Source organism: Cottoperca gobio, chromosome 10 (assembly GCF_900634415.1).
Source record: "Cottoperca gobio chromosome 10, fCotGob3.1, whole genome shotgun sequence".
Lineage (NCBI taxonomy): Eukaryota > Metazoa > Chordata > Actinopteri > Perciformes > Bovichtidae > Cottoperca > Cottoperca gobio.
The window spans coordinates 16303252-16314975 of NC_041364.1; the positions used below are offsets into that span (position 1 = coordinate 16303252).

Here is an 11724-nt window from a genome sequence, read left to right on the forward strand (position 1 = left end):
TGTATCTTTATTCCCTCTTCCACAGATATTTTTAAATGATTGACTCACATATGTTCAAGCATGTAGTAATACAGACGACAGGCTAGACGACACATTTCAGCACTGGCAACGAAAAAGAAGCAAGAATGATTTCACAACAGTCAGTCGTGACCTGCCAATCAACATCCAGACCTCCGGATAGCTGCTATTTTTGTAAACACGCCTTATTCCTACAACACATCCTGTTGCCCAGGGAGAACAATAGAGCAAGGTTATTCTCATGTAAATATTGTATTGATCCTGTTTACAGTAAAAGGCTGATCCCAATGGAAGGAAACTGATCAACCTGGGTTACGTCCAATACTGCAAACATAGAGAAACTCAAAGATAGCTTTACTTTGAGTGGTCAGTTTTGAATACAGCAAAGTGAAAGTATGCAGTTATTGAAAACGTTTAAACAACAAAATCAAAACACTTTTATTGTATTTTGTTCGTCTTGACCCGTCTTGTGCATTTCCTCTTCAGTTAGCTGTTTCTCAAAATGACTGAGCACAATACTTTCAATAAGAAATGAGTTGCCAACCATTTAAAATAACAAACTGTGACATGACAATGATCAAGGCAACTTTTCTGATGCCCTGCATTGTGTACTATCATTATTTTCTTTTCTCTCTGGATGAGCCAGAAAATAAAATGAGGAAAAGATATTCAAGAAGTATAAAGAAAGAAATATACAATAGATTGCAAGATAATGTGCCACAAACTTTCAGACATTGGTAAAGTTTTTACTGTTAAATTTTCCTTTTTGCTTGTCAATATTATATAATTGCATTCAGTGTCCTTCAGGGAATAGATGGGAAATTTGCTTATTTGGGTTACGTGAGAAGATTAATATGCCTTCCTCTGTCATATCTGTCTGTACTCCCATATTTATATTTATGATATATCAATATTATATACATATATATATGTTTTCATTTAAATATACATGTTTAATCATTTCGTTTAATGCGGACACATATACATGTCGTATAGGCGGCTATGTGTGCCGGACCTTTTCTTGGCCTGACAACAGTTACCTGGCAACCTCATAGTGACGAAAAAACTCAGCATCACGTTTTCTTTGTAGGGATTAAACAAACAAGATAAGCAACATGTTCATTAGGGAGCTTTAGGGGTGCTGTTAGGCAAACTCCACTGATTTCACACATCAAGGTGTGTTTATAAGATTTGGGGAGACTTACTGCATAAAGAAGTTTTATCATCCTGTTGTGTCTCCAGAGCGAGCTGTGCAGTCATGTCTGCTTGAGACGTGTTGATGCACTAACAATAGCAGGAATGTTTAGACTTGATTTAATAGATTTGTTGTCCACAGTTAAGTTAAAAAAATGCATATTAAAAGATACTATCGGTACAATGTTAGAACACTTTATGTTCCTTCTGCAACAAGGAGGTTTAGTCCTTTTCTCATTTATTTTATATATATTTGTCTGTACTGTAATCAAGTTACGTTTGAACTCAAATATCCCAAATAATTAGTGAGACTGATAAGGGCTGGGTCCCGATCAGAGAAAGTATGGTCTTATTTTGTAATGTAGATTCTAAGAACAATGAAGTGGATCACTTGATAACATTGCTTTGTCTTTAGGGCAAACCTCATATTCATGAGGCCAGATGTCTTCAGTTTCTTCCTACAAAAACTTGTTTCACGTTGAACTTCAGACATTCATTAATTCTGAAAAGTGTTTGAAATGTTCTATTTTCTACAGACATATCAGTTGTAAATATCTTTCTAATTATATATGTTTTTACATTGTACAATTTGGTATACACCCTGTACTGTTATTTGTATTGTGATATTACTGTGTTAATAAAGCTTGAGTCTAGCGGCTACATTAACCACCACTAGCACAACACACCTGAATCTCTGACAAAACTGTTATAACTTATAACCATTATAACTGGTGTTTAACCTCCTGCTTTCTTTCATGCTAACAATATATTGATTCACATTTCAAATATCATGGTTCATCTCTGCTGGGGATCACGGTTGAGACAACAAAACCATCGAGCGACATGTGTTTCTGTCTTTAAATAGATATCATGCTAATTTAAAAATACAAAGTAACACATGTATGAATGTGAACTAGGACAGCTAATATCGCCACGCTGACAGAAAATAAACATATTGCAGAGCTGAAGTGGGAAGCGGTGACAGTCCATAAATTATTCCCAGCTTGGCTCCTAGCAAGGTATTCCTTCCTTACTCTTTCAGAGATCTTTAACTCGGCCCCAGAGGAGAAGCAAAGACCCAACATATTGTCTCAGCACAGATGTGAACCCGCCACTGACTTCAGTCCCATCCCCACCCGTCTGCGACACGACACAGCTTTGTCCACTCTTCCTCACACCTGAAATGCGGTGAAGCCAAACTGTGGGCTGTGTCAGAGAAACATACACAAGCCCACCAAGAGCTACAGACAGAAAGCATGAAAGGAAATTCCTGTCAGGACATGCTCACATCTTCATTATTTTAGGAAGAGCAAATTGCCTTCACACACATGTAGGGGAGGAGAACGAGAGAGATCATCTCCTTGAGTCTTAATCTTCCGTCTAGTATCGGCTCAGCTCACTTGGAACCTTGACCAAGGTTGTACAAAAGAAAGTACTAGGTACCAGGTACTGTTCACAACTTTTGCGAGTGGAACACCAACAAAGAGTGAGTCCTGTTGAGTAGGGGAATGCCGTAGCATGCAGTGGAAATGCGTCATATCTGTGCTGTGATAAAAGTCACTCATAGGAAGTATCCCTATAATCTACAGTTCCCCCTTTTTAGATCCTTTCAGCTCATTATTTTGGTTTTGGTTCAGTTGGTTGGAGGAGTGTGGCTTTAAAGCCACTATGTGTAGAATTTGCAACTTCCTAACTTTGGCAAACCCCCAAAATATTGAATAAGGCAATACATGCTGCCACCCACACAGATTTGACCTTCTTAATTTTTCTGCCATCAGAACATTTTGAAAGATAAACTTTGATGAGTTCATTTAGTCTAAGGACAAATGTCCCAGTGCAAATCACGACACATTTACATACTTCAGTATATTCAACAGTTAACATGGATTGAAAATATTTCTGATAAATGTTATGGGAAAATATAGTAATCCAGTGTTCAGGCTGATATATCGTGAAAGGATTTTCCTCCTGAGAGACGTGCAGATTGATGAGCTCAGCGATAACTTGTTACAGTAGCTGAGTTTCAATGATGGATGCTTCCCTCACAATCAGTGGAGAGATTGCACATTGACAGACAGGATGCAAATTGTAAATCTTTTTGAAATGTCATGACTGACTGGCATGCCCTGAGAGACGAGACATCAAGATGCTGGAGGTGTGTTTGGACGGGGGAGCTGGAAAAGATGCATCTACTATAAAGAGAGGATTTCAGTTTCTGCTGTTTGAATTGCTCAAGTAAAGCAAGATGGTCTGATACATCCATCACAGTACAGCAAGAGTGTCTCACACCAGAGGGCAGAGAGGGACATTACACCCACATGGAGTCAAGCTAAAAGCTCTTTGAAGTCAAACATTTCACAGACAATTAAAACTAATACAATGCATGGTAAATGTCCTCTTAGCTGAGTCGTTTTCCAGCGCGAGTTTGAGGCTAATGTGCAACACATTACTTGTCAAGACTTCAGATCTCTTATGTATATCACCTGTCATCCTAAGTGGCTCTCTCATAACTGCCGAAGGAGGTGCTGCAAAGTTATAGCCTAATGTGCGCTGGATTACTCATGGCTGCTGGCCAAAACTTCTCTGCTGTTTGGACACTTCAGATTGATGAGAGGGAGAGGAAGGACGCGTTGCTATGCCTTAGTCTAGGTGACTCTTCGGGGGAGCTGCTAGCTCTTTCCACCATGTTTCACAATGATGAAAATGTTTCGTGCCAGATGTCAATATCTTCCATATGGATGTGCTGTATAATGTTTACACCATGTTTCTAAACTGTGAGACACCAGATATGGAGGCATGTGATCACCTTAATTTACGGTTTTATGAAATATATTATCCCATTACGAATTGTTTGCACTCTGTCAAACATAATTAAAAGCACACGTTGCTCCAATGTACAGCTATGTGAAGCGAATGCCAAAGAAAACCAAACGCATCAGTTCATGGCTGATAGCATATCTTGTCATGATAATAAACACATTTTCCTGCTTTGACCTTTCATGCTGCGCTTCGTGACAGCTTGTTATGACTGTTATCACTCAGTTAGCTCATTTATCTTAGCATGCAGTAAACAGTGAAGAGAAAAAAAATGTCTCCATATATCGTAGAAGCCTTGTTCCAAAACAGCAGGTAGGTGGACAGTGAGTAAGCAGTGCTGCAGCTGTGAGCTCTGGTTTAAGGAGAGTCTTGTTACCCTTCTGTACACGAGGCTGCAGCGTCAAAAAGAAAAGGAGTGGTTCAACAGTGTCTGAGTAGCCTGCAAGTGTAAGTGACCTCAGACAAAATGTTTCAGTTCACTGTTGAGTTCAAACTTTGACTTTATTTTCTTTCATTTACCACGTAGGAGGTTATGTTTCCGGCTCAGTTTGTCTGTCTGTCAGCAGGATTACGCAAAACTACTGGCCCGATTTTAATGACATTTGGTGAAAGGGTGCAGCATGGGCCGAGTAAGAACCCATTACATTTTGGAGCGGATCTGGATCATGGGGCAGATACACAAATTATGTTTCACTTTTTCCTTAACATTGCGAGATAGGGCATTTGTGCTGTTTTCATGTGGTGTCAGAATAATTGAAAAAAAAAATTCCCGACTGGGAACATTTATTTGAACGTCCCCTCAAGTCAGAACAATTCAGAAACAGCATGTTGTTGAAAAGCTCTGAGCAGTATAATACAACAAATCTTCTTTGTAGCCTCCATGTTGTTTCCGCATTACAACTTAAAGCACACCAAAGTTGGAAAAGACTTCCCAAATGAGCCATTTGACCTTCACAGAGGTCCTCGCTCTCTAAATCACATTCTAGTTATAAAAAGTGACTGGGTTTTAGCTCCTTAGGTACAGTTTATATTAACTTTAAATGAATATTAAGACACTGACTTCCATTCATTTCTGTGTGAGATATGAAAATCAATCAGTGAACTGTTTTTTTTCCTGCTTAAATTGTGTAATCCATCACAGTAAACATATTGCCTGCATTCATTTTTGTCAGTGTTTTGTTTTCCTTGAAAAATGAAGATTGATTTGAAAAGTGTGCACGACGCTTACTCATAATGACAGTGTAACCTTTTACAAAAATAAATGCAGAGTAGATGTTTATTGTCACAGCTTACACTGGCAGGTTTAAGGAGAATTTGTTTTAACAGAACAGACGTTAATGGGAGTCAATGGCTGGAAAAAGACATAAAAAAAAAATTAAAACACAACAGCATAGTATGCAAAACAGTAGCAGTAATGTAATGTATATTTGTTAAAAATTCAATAAAATCCACAAAATTGCTGGTATGGCCTATTATTCAATTCCTTTTTCTAAAGCTAACAACATCTGACAGATCAACATCTGTCTATTCAGATTGATTGCTCGGCCTGTAAAAATGGATAGCATTTTGCTTGTTGGCAACCCCCTTACTAATGTGAACAGGGGGCAGAGAGCCAAAATAATATTTGAGCTTGGTTCCTCTCTTTTCCCATGCATTCCAGCTGGTGGTGCAGAGATAAGCAGCATTTTTAGGTGATTAGCTCCAACCAACAAAAAGCTACATCACATGTTAACCTACATAGATAAAACTCAATGTTTCCAAAGTTAACTCACTCGCTCTGTTATTGTATGATTCCACAGGGCATAAACACACATGTGAGACGTGTAAAATCCTTCCGACAGATAAACACTGCATTAAAGAGCTCTCTTGTAGCCAATGTTCTCAAGCACTTGAAATGACAATACTGCAATCAATATAAACCTTGAGATTCAGCTCATTGCGGTCACAATATCAGACACTGATTGCTGGGGTTTGTTGAAAAATAATTAAACAATTATGAAAAATATATATATTTTAAATGAACTTTTCATTGGCATGGTTTTGTCTCAAAAAAACAGCTCACTGTATGTGTCCTTGTAAAAATGTGACATTGCTCTAGCGAAATGCAAACTCTCTGTTGTTGTGAAAAGCCATTCCCACTGTGGGAGTAGTGTGTGTGTACCCTGCTCCAGCACCAGCTCGCTCTGCAGGGCAAACATGAAGGTTTGAGTGGCCTAAAACAACGTGTCAGGCTGATATTTGTTTAAAACAGCAATAAAAGAAGGGGACTGATAAGTGCTTTGGTAAGTCAAATGTAATTGTGATAAGGATGAGGCAATGAAAAGAGTTCAAGCATGCCAATCATGTGACAGCTATGGTATAGAGATGGCTACATTAGACACATGGGTCCACACAGCTGTCTTTCTGCCTTGTTCTGTGCTGCATGCCTCTGTCATGATGGAAGTGCCAGATGTATACGTGAGATAAGTGCCAGAAGTCAAAATCTTTGTGTCTTTGTGCCTGTCCACCTGGCATGTGCATCACGTTGCACTTTGATGTGTCAACTTCACATACCTAATTGTCAGGCAGGAAAGCTGTGTGATTGGCTACTTGTCAATTGAAGTGTTCAAACAGAGTGCCAGAAGAACATCAGCAGTAGCTCTTTATTTATTTATTTGTTGGTTTGAAGGTCCAGGATACGAAGAGATGCAGAGGACTGCTGCAGCCAAGAGTTTTGCAATAATTCAGTGCTGTAAAATATGACAATGCCAGTTGCAACCTCCTGCAAAATATGTGAAGCTGGCGTTTCATGCTTATGTTCTGCATTTAAACTGCAAAATCAGTCAAGATGGCCATGTGGTAAAGATGCATGCCACATAACCGCAATGTCTGCTTTTTTGTCTCAGCCTGGGGACAAATGCCCCAAAATAAAGGAATAATTAGACTTCTTTTGGTAACGTGTTTCTTTGTTACCAATAGTTAGATGTGAAGATTGATACCACTCTAATGTCTTTATGGTCGGGCTGCAACTAACGATTCATTTCGTTACAGATTAATCTGCACTTATTATTTTCTCGATGGACTAATCGTTTGGTCTTTAAAATCAGTCAGAAAATACTGAAAAATGTCAATCCGAGTTATTTCAAAGTCCAAGGTAATGTCTATCAATGTAATGTCAGTCAAAAACCTAAAGATATTCAGCTTAATATGATATAAAACAGAGAAAAGCAGGAAATCTCCATATTTGAGAGGCTGAATACAGCATTTTCTCATTTTTTTGCATGCGAAATGACTGAATTGATTATCAAAATTGGTCATCATTATTTTTCTGTTGATTGACTAATTGCTGCAGCTCTACTGTAAAGTAAATACTTAGCGAGAGCCAGGAGCCGGCAGATTTAGTTACCATGGGACCGAGTCAGGCTAGCTGTTTCCCCCTGCTTCCAGTCTTTATGCTAAGCTAAGCTAACATGCTGCTGGCTGTAGCTCCATATTCACCCTACAGACATGAGAGTGGTATCGATCTTCTCATGCAACTCTCGGATATAAAACAGATAACTGTATTTTCCAAAATATTGAACTATTCCTTTAAGAAAAAGACAGCTGTATAATACTGAATCCTATTCTTTCTAAAATGTAGTACTCACAAATCAAACAAAGTTTCAAATGACGTGTTCCTTTGCTTGCTGATGGCGAGACGTGTGTCTGAGTAAACAAACAGTGTATGAATTTTTAAAACAACAGCACATCAGCGTGGCTTCAAACAAGAAACTTGAATTTCCAACTAAAAGCTCTGCAGAGATACAGAAGCAATGAAATGTTCTATTTGAAATATGTGCTTGTTTTGTGAGTGGTTATGGTACAATTAACTCTAGTAAGTAGGAGGACAGTGGTATATACAGTAGATCTATCACCTATTTAAATGCCTCTGAATATGTGCGTTCATCTTATCCTTTGCTGAGCTCGTTTGTTACGTCTCATACTGGTGTTTTTGTCACAGTCAGGGAGTAGTGAAACTGGAGTTCCCAGCCTATTGAGGCCACCTGCTGACTACAGATAACTCATACACTCACAGGGGAAGACACCAAGCTGTCATCAGGCACATCAAGCCAGTTTAAAATGTAAAGCTTCTCTAAAAAGAAATCAGATACAAGGCAGGCAGGAGTCGAGAGCATCAAAGGTACAAATGAAGATGGGGGCTCCTTTCTCTGCGGCTATGACACACGGGGCAAATTAAAGCTTGTGTGAAAAGGCAGTACAATGTTTTTCAATGGCACCAAATTTCCTGTTTTCTTTATCATGTTCACGCTTCTCCCACTTCCCTTTTTCATGGACGGTGAAGGCGATGTTGCCGTTAGTGTTTCCTCGCTCCACTGTAGTTTTGTCTCTGATCAGTCACATGACGGGAACAGGAAAGAGGAACCTTGCGTAAACAAATACAGCTTTTCTCAGAGTCTTAGTTTGGCAGAAAGGATGCGACGTGGGAGTCCTTAAGAAGTACAGACACAGGTTTTCACAGATGTAGTAAATGTAATTAGGTACTTGTGCTGTTGCTTTGTGGTTATATGTTGGATAAATGGCTAAAAGCCCTGGAAAGCCATAAGACTTTTTTTAAATAAACAGCTGTGATTTCCCTTCAATGGACACAATCTAATCAAACAGGGTTAAACACACTTCAATGAGACAGCAAATGTATTAACTGGAGCTGAATTGCCCTTTTTTAAAGAGCAACATGTAGGTGACAGTACAGCTCAAGTTATTTCGTGACACAGTATCTGGCAAAGGGCCAAGGCTGGGGAACGCTGAAATAGCCCTGCATGTCCGGCAACGAACGGGAGGCCATGCAGGCCATGGAGCAGACCTGCACTCTGGATGTGAAGTCAGCCGGCCTCAGGCTATAACAAACTGCCTCTCTCTCTCTCCCTGAAATAAATAAAGTCCACTTCCTCTGTCATCTGGACACAAGGCCAGGCCAAAGCCAGGCGACGGACTGACTGGCAGCACAGCTTTGATTTCATTGTTACTACGGAGGAGGAGGATGACATCCACTGCGTCCCTGTCCTCTCCACTATTGGGGGAGTTAGGCCTTTCCGACATCCTGCCAGTGGAGAGGGGCGAAATTAAGGATGCGGCGACAAGCCATCTGGTCCAGCTTCCTATGTTTAAAACCTCTGTCCCTGACTAAATCTTCCTGTACCTGCCTCACAGGCACACCGGACAACTCAAACTCTTCCTCTGTGGCAACGCATTTTTTGCATGTCATCATTTTTATCATTGAGAAACAGTTTCCCATACTGAGCATATTCTGACATTGTGGTAAATGCTTTGTCCTGGCTCAAGGCAGCGACATTTCTGTTGCGAAACATCAAAAATATCTCTTTTAGTACGAGAAAACGCCAAAGGTTAGCAGAGTCCACTCCTGCTGTGATGGCTTGCACGCTCCTAAAACTCATGCTGCGATTGTTCAGAGGTCAAACTTTGGGAAGCCCCATAACTGCGCTTGTTACCTAATTCAGGCCATAAACATGTCTCTGCTGCCGTGTCAGATGTCCTAGTGAGCTAAATCACAGCGGATGCTTAAGTTGCTGTAGAAAACAAGGGCAAAATAGGGAGTGAAGGGTCAACAATTATAGTGCTGAATGCCTAAAGGGAGGGAAGCTGGCAATTTCCTCAGGCTTTGCTAATGGACTCTTTCCCATGAACTTCAAGCAACCTTCAATGACAAAGCAAGAGGTGTGAGTGACCAATGCAATTCTACATGCACTTCCAAGTCACAACTCTACAGACACAAATCTGGCTGAGACGGAGTGACAATTTGACTGTAATAGCGGTGGTTCTCGTTAAAGTGATAAGTGCTCAAAATGATGCTTGTTTCTAAGCAACGCAACCACTTTGGAGTGTTGTAATATCCGTGTAACAGGATCCAGTTTCTGCCTTCAAAGCATGTGCAGAGTGATCAACCAAAAAAGGCAATAGATGTCACAAAGCAATTTCATCCAATGTCTGTATATGCTACTTACAATACATATATTTTCACTGGTCTTGCATTAGCATGTCAAGATAGCTTTTAAAGTCAACACTTGCGGTCCTTCTGTTAATTTCTAGTCACAGTGACATATAAATGATGGTTGGATGACTGGATGCAGTATGATGAAACTCAGGCCTGTGTGATACTGATAGAAAAGAGAGAGAGAGAGAGAGAGAGAGAGAGAGAGAGAGAGAGAGAGAGAGAGAGAGAGAGAGAGAGAGAGAGAGAGAGAGAGAGACAGAGAGAGAAAGAGACAGAGAGAGAGACAGAGAGAGAGAGACAGAAAATCAATAGGTTTAACGTCGTCTGCATGGTAATTTTTCACAGTGTGGTAGAGTATTTTAAGATTGCAAAAAGCGGGAGACTTTTGCCGCACAATATGCGCCTTTATCTCATATTTAAATGATAACAACTATAAACACGTGGTCGGAAAAAACACCAAACAAACCAATAACGTTCTAGCATAAATCTAAGAGTCAACCAGGCGAACAGCAGTAGTTTAAGCTACATTAGCATGCTCAGATACTCACAACGACAATGCTCTAATGTTAGTGTTATGCAGGTATAATGTTAACGCTATGTTAACTGTCTAACCTAATTTTGCATATTAGCATGCTAACATTTTCTTATTACTAGTAAACACAAGGTCCAGGTGTGGCTGTTGCGAATGTCATTAAAGTTTTATAGTTAGGCCTATACCTGACGGCACTAGATGAAAAGTTAAGGGATCACTGAAGTTATTACAATTCATCCTGAGAGGAACGTGAATGTCTGTGCCCTTTCTATGGCAATCCATCCAATAATTGAGAAATTTCACAAAAAAACACAAATGTCAATCACATGTTGGCTCTAGATGGAAAGTCGGGGATCACCAAAACCCATGCACCATGGATATCTGTACCACATGTCATAGCAATCAACCTAATAGCTGATATTTTACCAAAAGCCCAAAATGTAAACCTCATGGTGGCACCAGAGAAAAAGTTCTGGGAGCAACAAAAGTAGTGAGACATGAATGTCTGTAAAATGTCATGGCAATCCGCCCCATAGCAGATCAAAGTGTTGAAGCGCCACACCTAGAGCCATGCATCTAGCATGCAGCAAATGTAGCATTGCTAAAAAACTGGGCAAAGAAAACATGGAGGGGTCAGAAATATGAAAACAAAAATACCACAGATGGTTTTCATCAACTATCTACCATCAACTCTGACACATATTTGGCTTTTGCTGCAGATTCCTGTTGTTGAAAGAGCTTATCTCTCAGCTCCACTCATATTTGGGGTGTTGGTGCTTTAGTATGATGAGAAAGTGAGCGACCTGACATCCAAATGCCCAAGGGGCCTCAATACTTTATGCCAGTGATGAGTGACGCACCGGACTCCTTATTTATTTGGACTTTACTGCAGAGAACTTCCCACACGGAGCAGCAACAGCATTCCTCTCTCATCCGAGCTGCGCTCCAGCTGATAGAACCAGATATGCAGGGACAGACACCGAGGGTCCGCTCCTCGGAGTCCTGAGGTTGAATCCTGAGCTCAGCGCTGAGGATAGGGGGATATTGTTGGCTATAACAACTCGCCCTCGATAAGTGGACGACTAGAATAATACCCAGAGTTGAGGCTCAGATTTCTGGGATGATCTGATCAAGCGGAGGTATGCGTACAAAAAACACTCTGGTAAAAGCAATA

The 11724-nt window shown here is 40.2% G+C and overlaps 1 protein-coding gene across 3 annotated transcripts in view; it reads right to left on the bottom strand.

Annotated features, from left to right (window-relative positions):
• flt4 (fms related receptor tyrosine kinase 4) overlaps nucleotides 1-11724 on the bottom strand; it is a 40320-nt gene that overhangs the window by 25886 nt on the left and 2710 nt on the right. The window lies entirely within an intron of this gene.